This window comes from Aquarana catesbeiana, linkage group LG01, assembly GCF_042186555.1.
Source record: "Aquarana catesbeiana isolate 2022-GZ linkage group LG01, ASM4218655v1, whole genome shotgun sequence".
Lineage (NCBI taxonomy): Eukaryota > Metazoa > Chordata > Amphibia > Anura > Ranidae > Aquarana > Aquarana catesbeiana.
In genome coordinates, this window is record NC_133324.1 from 329240900 (window position 1) to 329252978 (window position 12079).

General features: G+C 42.1%; 1 protein-coding gene across 3 annotated transcripts in view; it reads right to left on the reverse strand.

Moving 5' to 3' along the window:
- The window catches only part of ZNF219 (zinc finger protein 219), an 85123-nt gene that overhangs the window by 41328 nt on the left and 31716 nt on the right, over positions 1-12079 (reverse strand). The window contains exon 2 of one of the 3 annotated variants that reach the window (XM_073631173.1): positions 4005-4107. The gene's annotated coding sequence lies outside the window, so the exon portion shown is untranslated. The other 2 variants (XM_073631156.1, XM_073631165.1) reach the window with 2 other exon arrangements.

Genomic DNA, 12079 nt, shown 5'->3' on the forward strand with positions numbered 1-12079 from the left:
AAATACAGATATTTAGAACAGCATACGTGACATTTAAAATGACAAAATTCATTTATACATATTTCTTTGGAATGCTCAATATTTAGAATAGATTTTTTTTTTTTACTATAACAGTCAGAATCCTGAATGAGATAAGGCTATCAGGTGCAGCTAGTCTGTCTATATTTGTACTACAGACATCACTGCCAGTGGAATCAGCTGTGTGGCCACCATGTGTTCCCTACGGGGATGCACCATGTGGGCAGCACACTTTCACCTTCCTTTCCTCAATAGCACCATATGGGTGGCTGGCTCTCCTAGCACTCCCAGAGAGCACTGATACTTTAGAGCTGTAATGCATGCTATCGTGCATTTCACAGCAGGAGGAACCTCCATCTCCAATATCATCTTCCATCACAGATAGTAAACTATCACAAGCAGGACCCTTTTTTTCTTTGCAAACACATTCACGCTGATCCTGTTATTCTGCTAACTGAATATCTGTGACTACCTAGACCCTTTCTATATGCCACTATGTGGAGGAGTGTGATATTTTCTATATGTAACCCTGAATGTTTAGGTCGGTGCACCTGTGCCTCTATTGCAGTGAATCAAGTCGCCATTATAGATTCTGGGGCACAGATGACATGGGAGGATCATGTCTCCTGCAATTTAATGAATATTAATCCTGAAAATTATACAGCATTGTTCCCAACACAGCAGTATTATTATCTAAAAACAAATATTGAGATTGAGTGAATGTATACAAGTTTTTTTCAGAAGATATAATCCATGTTGTTTGCAAGGACTGTTAACCCCTTTGTATGCCTTCTATTTACATAACTATTTTATCACCATTTCCCCTTGCCCTCTATAATACTGAGAAATGCCTGTGTGTGGAGCTTGTTAACCCCATTTGTATGCCTTATATTTTCAGGACTATTATTTCTCTTGCTCTGTGTGAAAGCACATTCTAAAATGTAGGAGTGAGGAGTTTGTGTTTTTCTTTCTCTGTTGGTATATGTGCCTATGTTTTCCTTCTGTAGAGAGACCCTGGAGACTATGTATGTATAACTTTTCTGTGCATGTTTGTATACCCTTGAGAAAAGCCCAGTGTTCATCACTGTAACTGTATACATAACTGTGTCTGTACATGTAATCTCATATGTGTACTGCAGTGTGACAGGTTCTGTCTGCTGTCTGTGGATAGACTTACACGAGCTGATAAGTTTTCTGCATGCCTGTGTCTTTCTGTATGTATCTGTGAGTGTGCATATTCCTGTGTGTATGTGTGCGCCCGTGTAATTTCATCACACATTCATTACTCAGACTCACTCAGCCATGTAATAGAGACAGAGAGAGCGAGAGACAGAAAATCACAAGGCCTCATTCTACCCCCTCCCTGCCCAGGCCCCAGACAGACAGGCGGGCATGTATATGTGGGGCGGGGGTGAGAACCCACCCTTTGCTGCACCCCACTTAACCCTTTCTCCGCCAACAGGAAGACATGTAAAGTAGCCCAGGCTGCTCTGTCACTGACAGGGGTTAAAGTACTTATTATCAAACTGTCTTCTGCTCACTCCATGATGCACAGGGTTAAACCTGTATCTCTCCCCCCTCCCTCTTGCACCCTGTCCTCTCTTTCTTTCACCAAAAACCCTTTCACCTTATTCTGTGACTCCCCCCTCCTTCATTCTCTTCACCCCCCCACTGCTTCACAGTACAAAGACCCTCTCATTCCCCTAACCCTCCCTCCTTTATTCTCACATTCCCCCTCTTCCTACCCCCCCTTCCCCATGCTCGGCATAGAAGGAGAGAGAGTGAGAGAAGAAAAAACACACACTTAAAGGGAAAAAGTTGCTCTGTTGTTCTCTTAATGTTTCTTTCCTGGTTTTAAACAGTCTTTCTTAATCAAGCTATTTCAGTTTTTACATGTTGACACTTGTCTCCCTTCTCCCTGGTCTCATTCCGTCCGGTGCCTCTCTGCATCCTTCACAGGATTCTCTCTCACGCTCTCTCGTTCCTCTTTCTGTTTCTCTCCTTCTCTCTCACTCCCTTTCTCCGCCCCCTCTCTCCGTTTCCCTCTCTCCTCTTTTTCCTCCCTTCCTCTCTCTCTCTCTCTCTCTCTCTCTCTCTCTCTCTCCCGTTTCTGTGTGTCTCTTTTCCCTCCCTCTCTCTTTCCCCCCCTCCTCTCTACTAACCCTCTGCACCTGCTAAGTTTTTTAACCAATAATTCATTTTATTTCACTCCCTTCTTTCACTGTTTACAGAAAAACAAACCCAAATTATCCCCCACTCCAGTAAAAAAAAACACATCCTCCCAAACACTACTCCATCCGTCCTCCCCAGACCCTGATGCGGGATACGAGTCCTCGATCCCGGACAATAAATGGATAAAATAGTGTTCCCCGAGCAGTAAAGTCTGTGTGTTATACTCACACTCCCGGGCAGAGAAGAGATTATCTGCTCCCGACGTCAGCGCTACGTGGTTGGTGAAGAATTAAACCCATGGCAGGGACAGCGAGATGCCTCTTTGTGCTTTTCATGCGTGCTGCAATTTGCATTTTCTAAGGGCCTTTCATCAAGCATGCGATCTCTCAGGGAGAGTTACACAAAAGCAGCTCAAATCCCCGCCACAAAAATGGATGCCCCCCTTCCTCCCCCTTCTCCTCCTCTATCTCTCTCCTCTCGCTGACTGCCTCTCTCACTTTCTCTCCTTTTCCCTCTCTTTTTTAGAAACAGTCTCTCTTTCAGAGCCTCTCTCTTTCCCCTGTCTCTCTTCCTGTCTGCCTATTGATTAATTTCTGTCTGTCAACACTGCTCTGTCTCTCTCACTCTCCCTGGGCTGATTTTTTTTTTCTTTGATTCTATAATCTCTCTCTCTCTCTCCCTCCTTCTCTCGCTCACTCATTCCATTAATATCTCACTTCATTGTTTTCTCTGTCCCGCTTTCCCTCTTCCTCACTCTGCTGAACTCTCTCTTTTGATCTTTTTCTGTACACTTTTCTTTTGGTTTTCTCTTCCCGTAGCTTCCTCGCTCCCACAGTTTTCCTGTCTGAATCCTCACACGGTCCCTCCCCCTTTACACCTATATAATTCTTTTGAGGTTATTTCTTTCACAATGAGTCTCACATCTGCTCTCCTGTCTGTCACTCTCTATTAATCGTGTTATAATTTAGTCTGAATCTCTCACCTTTCCTATTGTCACCTATGCCCCATGACATGGATGCCCTCCATTTAGTGTGCCTGTCTTCTACACTAGTCATCTTCCTTCACCTGCATCTCCTTCTGCAGTCTCTTCTTCCCTCTTACCTCACATGCACTATGTGTCTCCTATAATTGCCCCTCTGCATGACCATCTCAATTATTGATTTTTGCCTGTCCTCACCTCTGCATTTGTCTTCAGTTTGTCATGGTCATTTGTGGCAAGGTGCAACTCTGTCACATGTCTATAACAGTGCTTACACAGTGCACCATTCAGGTCATGTCTGCTTTTGGTCTGGACTAGTGTTTTATGCTTTCTGCAATATTACTGCATGTCCAAGATCATGGCTTAATGCACACTGTATGTACACATTTTGTGAAAATTGCATACTTTCCCATTTACGTACCTCTGTCCTGTCCGCTCCTTTTGTACAGGTAAAAAAAAAATTATATCACTTTTTGCACAGGACACCCCAATATTTTTCTGTTAGTTTCATTTAATTTAATACTACATTTCAGTCCTAAAAATAAAAACAAAGCCAAAAGTTCTGTTCATGTGTGCCCCAGTTCTGTTACTTAAGTGATTTAAAGAGTAGTAGTAAAATTCAGGATTTTGCCTGCACTATGCTACATGACTTCTTGCAAAACGCCCCTGTTTCTCTACTTTCTCACCCGCACTGTCTGTCTTCTTTGCATTCCTTGTTTTCCTTACAATTTACCTGAAACAGAGAAATCTGCTCTTTCCATATGCCCTTTAATTTATCTACATCAACCCTCCCCATATGCTTCTTTCCTGCTCCATTTTCTATTTGGTACATTACCTGTATCTTCTGTCTCCATTTCTCTGTCTTCCTGTTTGTTTCGTGCCTCCTCACATCTCCGTGAAGACTCAATTTATTGATCAGCAGATAATGAGGACACAGTCTGAATGACAACACAGAGGAGAGAGACAGAAGCAAAGAAGAAATCACTATCACCTTACACACAGACAGATATACACATCGCTCTCAAATATACACATATATGTACAATTCTTAGACACGCAGAGTACACGCAAAAGAAAATCTGCCTGTGCAACTTAAAAAAAGAAAAAATATATACACATCTATCTCGATATATCTACATACTGTATATCTGATAACAGGGACACATCTATCATCTATTCATTCACCTGTCTATGTAATATCTATCTATCTTGACATATCTATATAGTGTGTGTGTGTGTGTGTGTGTGTGTGTGTGTAATATATTTTATTTTATATATATATATATATATATATATATACACACACACATAGCATATAGAAATGTCAAGATAGATATTAAATAGACAGGTATAGGAATGAATAGATGATGGATGTGTCCCTGTCCTCAGATATACTTGTACTGCCATTCCTAACCCCATCTATTAGTCGCCAAGCTGTCACGCAGGTACTCTAGTTTCACTACTTAGTAAGCACAGACCAGCAAACTGATTTCAGAAACTGGCAAATTTGGTGAATCCTGATTGTTCTATTTGTCTGAATTAGGTATACAGATTTATTCAGTCTGAGAAGCATCATGCAGTTCCTGATTCCTTGGACTCATAAGCGATGCAATTCTCCACAGACATATCTGAAAGCATTTAAAATCAGACAAATCATATATATGTGCAATCAGCCAAAATATATAAGATCTTCCAAATTCACATATCGTTGTCACCATGTTTATTTGGAAGGCAGTGACTCAGAGCTAGTATGCAAGTCAGGACTTCACCTGCTTGTAATAGTTGCATACTTGCTCCAGGTTAGCGACTTACTTAGTAGCTGGAGGATCAGCATGATAGCCAGGCAACTTTCTGTCATGGCAGGTTCCTGTTGATGCAACTATGTACATAAAAAGCTTGACATGTGATACTTCCAGTTTTAACTGCAAATAATGTTTGTCAGTTGGATATAAAAATATTAGTCACCAATATATTAGTTAGTTGTAATAAATTATAACAGAGATTAGTTCACTGTAATACATTATTATAGTAGTCACCTTTGTATGCAATCCAGAAAAGTTTGGATCAAAAATATCAGGTTGTTTTACACAGGAATACAAAAACTCTCCGCAACCAAGCAAATGTAATGTTACAGTAATATGTCAACAGTTTGCTAAACTATAACTGGTCTCTATGGATAAAGGGGGCATTCACACCAGTTTAATAAATACTCCTTATGCCCTAGGTGCCTTGGTGTGGGTGATATCATGATGTGAATGGAGCTTCATGTTAGAGAAAAGCCTGGAGAAAATAAAGGTGCTGGTCACAAGGTGCAGATCTTTCTGCAGCCTGACAAGTGCAAGACTGCAAATCCACTGATAGGAGCTTTGAGGTGGGTGTCCCATTCTATACATTGCTGTGCTGTATGCTCCACACTGTAATGCCCTGTACACACGATAGGATTTTATGACAACAAAATCCATGTTTTTTTACCGATGGATGTTGGCTCAAACTTGCCTTGCATACACACGGTCACACAAATCTTGTCAGAAATTCTGAAAGTCAAGAACGCGGTGACGTACAACACGTACGACAAGCCGAGAAAAATGAACTTCAATAGCCAGTGCGGCTATTCTGCTTGATCCCATGCATGCGTGGAATTTTGTGCAGCGGAATTGTGTACACACGATCGGAATTTACGACAATGGATTTTGTTGTCGGAAAATTTGAGATCCACATCTCAAATTTTGTTTGTTGTAAATTCCGACGGAAAATGCCTCATGGAGCCTACACACGGTCAGAATTTCCAACAACTAGCTCTCATCGAACATTTGTTGTGGGAAAATCCTATTGTGTGTACAGGGCATAAGCGTGTCAACTCTCAAGACCTGTTTATTCATTTGCAATAGGTAGAAACCAGTCGCAACCCACCACAGGGACCTGGAAATTATCTCAGAGAAGGGAGGAAGCAGATAAAACTACATTCTCAGCATCTCCATGTTCCAAGTCAGCCATGAGGGGTACTAGGTCTCAAGAGGGTGCAGCCGAAGGAGAACTGGGTGTCTGGTAGGTACAATAGCAGGGGTGCTGGATGGCAGAAGGAAGCAGTGGCAGAGGTGCTGAGTGACAGGCAAGTGAAGGGGCAGTGGCAGAGATGCTGGGTGACACAGGAGAGCAATGCCAGGAGGTTCAGTATTAGGTTTGCAGGATGATATATAGATATATAAAGAAGAGATGTGTGCAAACCTGGTCACTAACTACAAGAAACGTCTCACCTCTGTGCTTGCCAACAAGGGTTTCTCCACCAAATACTAAGTCATGTTTTGCTTGGGGATCAAATACTTATTTTACTCACTGAACTGCAACTTAATTTATAGCATTTGTTTTATGTGCTTTTTCTGGATTTTTGGTTGATATTCTGTCTCTATCATTTAAAACACACCTATGATAAAAATTATATACCCTTCATTTCTTTGCAAGTGGACAAACTTACAAAATCTGCAGGGGATCAAATGATTATTTTCCCCACTGTATATACAAGCCGCAATGAAATTGCTAAAAAGTAGTGCAGGAACCTTTTTAATAATCGTTGTGACTTGAGTCGCATGAGGTACGATTTTCGTGCGATTTGGAACTGTCAAATCTCACCATTGTGACCAGGGGCTTACCATGACAAACAACTCTGTCTTTGATTGATTGGTTCACAGCACTTTGTTTGAGAAGGCCTGGTCTTTGCCAAGATGTTCAATGGAAAACTATAGCCTCTCTCAAATGTTCTTTAGTTACAGCAAAGGCTACTGCTTCGTTTACACTGGCAGGACTTCCCAGCGATTAACGGTGTCCAGAGCCAATTTGCAGGTAATCACTGCTTTAACGATTATATGTGAGTGGCAGCGATTAGCCGTAGAAGCGGTCAGCCTCCCATTGCTTTCAATGGGGCTTCTCTGGCAGCTGATCGCAGAGAACCCCTGCTTAATCTCCTGCATGTAATTGTTAATGGCCATATTCAGAAGTGTGAATGTGGCCTTATTCTGGCACACCTTTCATTAAAGTTATTCCAGAGCATTTTTTTTTTTCTGATTGTGCATGCATGCGCTTTGATACCACTTCTGCAGTTGATTGCAGATCCAGGGATGAAATGTTAGGGTTCCAAAGCTTCGTAGACACGAACGGATTTTCCGCAGACAAAACCTCAGACTTTTGTCCGAAGGCGTGTGCCTGGATTTTGTCTTGCATACAAACTGTACACAATTGTCGGCCAACAAACACGAATGTAGTGACGTACTACGAGCCAGTTCAAGTTCAATTGTCACCCTTTGTGCTCCTTCTGCTAAAAAAAAAAAAAAAACAAGCATAATAATATTATTCTTGATATTACTAGAAAAAAAAAAAAAAGCCTTTGAAAAAACGTTTGCAATAACTCCATCAGTATCACCAGCAAAGCAGCTTTATTATTATCCCATTAAAGAAGAAGAGAATTGTGCACTGCATTTCGGGATTTCATAATTTGCCACGTCACGAATGTTAATTCTCCATTACGAACGCTAGTTTACAAGACCGACTGCTTCTAGCTTGTCCCTGCTTCCAAGCATGCGTGTTTGTACTTTGGACTTTTGTCCGACGGAATTGTGTACACGCGCTCGGAAAATCCGACAACAGACATTTGTCCGCGGAAAATTTTAAAGCCTGCCATCCAACATTTGTCCACGGAAAATCCGACAACAATTGTCCGATGGAGCGTATAAACGGTCGGATTTTCCGTCAACAGCCTGTCATCACACAATTCCCCTCAGAAAATCCGATCGTGTGTATGAGGCTTTAGAGACTTCTTTTAGCATTAGTTATCTCTTGGGCTGAATTTGCTGGCCTGTCCAGTCCTAGACAATTAGCAGTTGTTTGAAATCTATACCACTTGTAGAATATTTTTCTTAACACAGTGGAATGACTCATTTGGTGATCTTCTTAACCGCTTTAAGACTGCTTACAGTACTTTTAATGCAGGCAGGCGGTATGGGCAGGCTGGATCACCTACATGAGCCTGTTCTGGGTTATGGGTGTGCAGCCTGCTCCTCTCACGACAGCCACAGCAAACTGCAGATCCCGGTACCCTTCTGGTTTCAAGGACTGGGGGATAATGTTATCACAAACATGATCACGTCATCAAAGCTTTTATGAATTAATTTAATTCATAAAAGCCTGTGATTCCTATAGTGATGCTGTGATTGTCCCACGGCTATCACATGGTACCTGTGCCAATCACAGCACCCTGTACCATGCGATTAACTGTAGCCAATCACAGACCACTAGTAATCACAGCTGTTATGAATGTAACCCATTCATGACAGTTCAAAACATTGCTGTTGCAATGATCATCATTGTAACAGCAAAGTTTAAAAAAAAAAAAAAAAAAAAAAAAAAAAAAAAAGAAAGCTCTATTTGTGTGAAATGCGCAAAATGCGCAAATGCCAGTTAAATTAGCACAGTGCTGAATAGCAAAAAACTTTCTGATCATGAAGTAAAACCTTCCAGAGGTCAAGTGGTTAAATCCCTTGTCTGACTCAGTCATCCACCAGCTTTTTTCTGAGGACCTTAGAGATCTTGGCATGACGACACGACAAATATTAATAGTAAAAAGTCACTAGGCATTGGATATCAGATTCCATCTGCATACCATCTAATATTCTGATCACCAATACCTAATTTTGAACAGTTGATTCTAAATTCAAGGATTTAGGCTCTGTTTCCACTTGTGCAACTTGTCCTGTGACGTCGCATGACAAGTCATACCCCATGATTTCCAATGAGTACCATTCATATCTGTGTGACTTCAAGCCGCAGCGACTTCAAAAGTAGTCCCTGCACTACTTTGATGCGGCTTGAGGTTCATAGACCTCAAGAATCACAGGCATTTCTTCAAGTCACAACAAAATCGCAGCAAAATGCTGTGACTTTCAGGTCGCAATAGTGGAAACCTAGACTTAAAGTGTTGGTGAATATAGTGTTTTACTTACTTTTTCCAAGTAACAAAACTGCTTTTTTATTTATTTAGATCAGTGGTAGGCAACCCTAAAGAGGTAGAGATCTACCTGAACAACATGAGAGAAATCAAAGATAAACCGGTCACAGTGTCGCCTCCTCACACCTGATTTAAACCTGTAAATGCCGTACTAACGTGTCACAATCACGTGCATTGCATGGCAATCATGGTTTTAAATCAGGAGGTGAGGAGGCAACATAAAAAACCCTAAGGATGAGTCATGGTTTCTCCGCCCCCATTTTCTACCCCTTTTAGCTGCTGAGGCAGCAGCCAAAGGTGCACACATGCCACAGCAGGAATTAAGCCCCCTATTGCTTTTGGTGGGTGCTACTGCCTGTCAATTGCGACCCATTCAAGTAAATGGGGCCACTCTTTAAGCACCCTGCCACTGCAAGTTTCTGCGGGGTCCAAGGGGTTAAAGCATGTGGTGAGAAAGCAACACAATGCTGCTTGCTTTAACCTCTTGTTTGCTGTACTGCATAAGGTTGCAGGGCACTTGCAGAGTGGCCTCATTCACTTGAATGGGTCATGCTTGGCAGGTGCTACGCCCACCAATCATGACAGGGTATATAACACCTGCTGCGGCTGCGAAATGTGTACACCTCTGGCCACTGCAGCTAAAGGGTTTGTGGTTGGTAAGGCGGTGATGAAAACGCATCTTAACTATGAGGCTTTACCACACCCCAAACTGCAAATGAAGCCTTACTGTTCTCAGCCCTGCATAAGGCTGCTTTTACATGCACCGCATTTGCAACTTTCCTGGGTTATTTGCGCTTTGTCATAGACTTCTATTATATCCTGCAGGCGTGGTGCATTCAGGAGTTTTGGTGCGCTTTCAGAAAGTGCACCAAACCTGCAGGCTATGATACAAATCTATGGCTAAGTGCCGCAAACCCACAGGAAAGCTGCAGGCACACTGCACTACACATGTGGTGTGGGTAAACCGCAGTACATCAGTGTGGAAAGCAGCCCTATACTAATATGCCCAGTACATTGCTTCACACTGACCTGAAGATCTCTTTCCTGCTGCTGGTACCACTCTGGAGACCGCTAGCCGGGATAAGAGATGGAGTGCAGTTGGTATCTACAACGAGACAGGAACCAGCACTACTGAGGAGGCATTAGCTTGTCACTCTTGCTCCCTACTACAACTCCAACTTAACAAGTAGTCCCTCTGCATTGCCCTCTAATGCTCTGGAATGGTGGGTCAGCAAGCTCAGACCACGATCTACAGGTTGCTGACCTCCATTTTAGATTGTGAGAAATCATACACCATGGCAATTGTGTCTGTCATTTGTTCCAAGTGTATCATCTTTATCTGTAGGCACCATTTGACTGTTGGCATGGGGTGATTATTTTTTTCCATGACTGCAAGCAAAATAATCTCAATGCACTTAAACAGTGCACTACAATGTAAAGGGGTGAACCATCTATGTGTTGGTGGTGGTAGTCTTCATTAAAATAAAAAAAAGGTGAAGACCAGTTAAAATAATTTAATGCTAAAAATGGTTGGATCCAGATCTATTAAAATGGAGCTCTTTTCCCAGTGATGTTTGTTGAAGGTATCCATACTAACAGCCTAAATATTGTATACAGGAAGAAAAACTGTGGTTCAGAGCCCCACAAAAAGAATAACTCCAACTGTTCAATGCTCAAATACAAAATGACATGTTTATACAAAAATCACACCTCTTCCTCCATAAAACCATTATGCAACTGCAACACCCTATATTACTCTGGCTGCCTAAAACTGCTTAGCAACTGTTGCTGAGGGTGATAGCCATATCCATAATAAACTCACTATGATAAAGTGTTGGTCTGTTAAAACCTGTGTTGTGTATTGACAGCCCATTCTAAATATTTGGGTTGCCTTAAAAACAAGGATGTCAAATTAAATTTCATCGTGGACCGCATCAGCATAATGGTTTTCCTCAAAAGGCCAGTTGTATCTGTAAGACTATGTAGGCAGAGAGCAGGAGTGTGCCTAGGTTCACACTGTAGCGATGAGGGAACGAGCGCAATTACAGTGTTGGTTCCTGCAGGCAGTTCACACTGCTCTCTGTGAACCGCTGCGGGTGTCAATACAATGTTAATGACACCCCCAGATTGGTTTACAGATCGCAGTGCGAACTCGCACAGGAATAGATCGCATGGGTGAGAACACCCATGCGATCTGATTCCAGCGAAGGAAAAAAAAAAAATCCCTGCACTATTTACCTGCGAATCCCATGCAAGTTCAGCCATATAACTGTATGGCTGAACTCGCGTTGCACAGACATCGCATATGATTGGCACCGCAGTGCGGGTGCGAATCTCATGTGATGTCTGTGTTCGCACAAGTGTGAACCAAGAACCAGAGTGCACTGGTCGACAACAACTCAGTGACACAAATCATTTCTCAAATATGGGCATTGCCATATTTGGGTAATGACACCACCACTATCCCCCGCCCCTTTGTTTACATTCAGCTGCAGAATATCTTCCATAGCGGCAAGTTCTTAAAGCAGTGGTAATTAGAACTAATATCTGAATTAGTTGGCCGTGTCAATAATGTTACCGATACTTCAGGATGCTTGCCTGAATTAGGCACTAGTAGTTCTAATGGAAAATACCACCAGAAGAGTGCCATTAAGAACCCTTTCAGTCTAATGTGCTTTTGATGCACTATTGTGCAAACTAAGGGCCATTTCACACAGATGTGCTTTTGATGAGTTTCCATAAACTTACAATGGAAGGTGCCTTTTTGCTGTGCAGTGTGAACAGTTAGTGCCCGTTCACGCCACAAAAACGTCTTTCAGATCTGTTTTGGATGGGCTTCTGCATGTGAATGTTTAAAACTTTTTTGAAGCGTTTTACCACATTCCAGTACAGTTCTGTGCAGGAAAAAAGCAGTT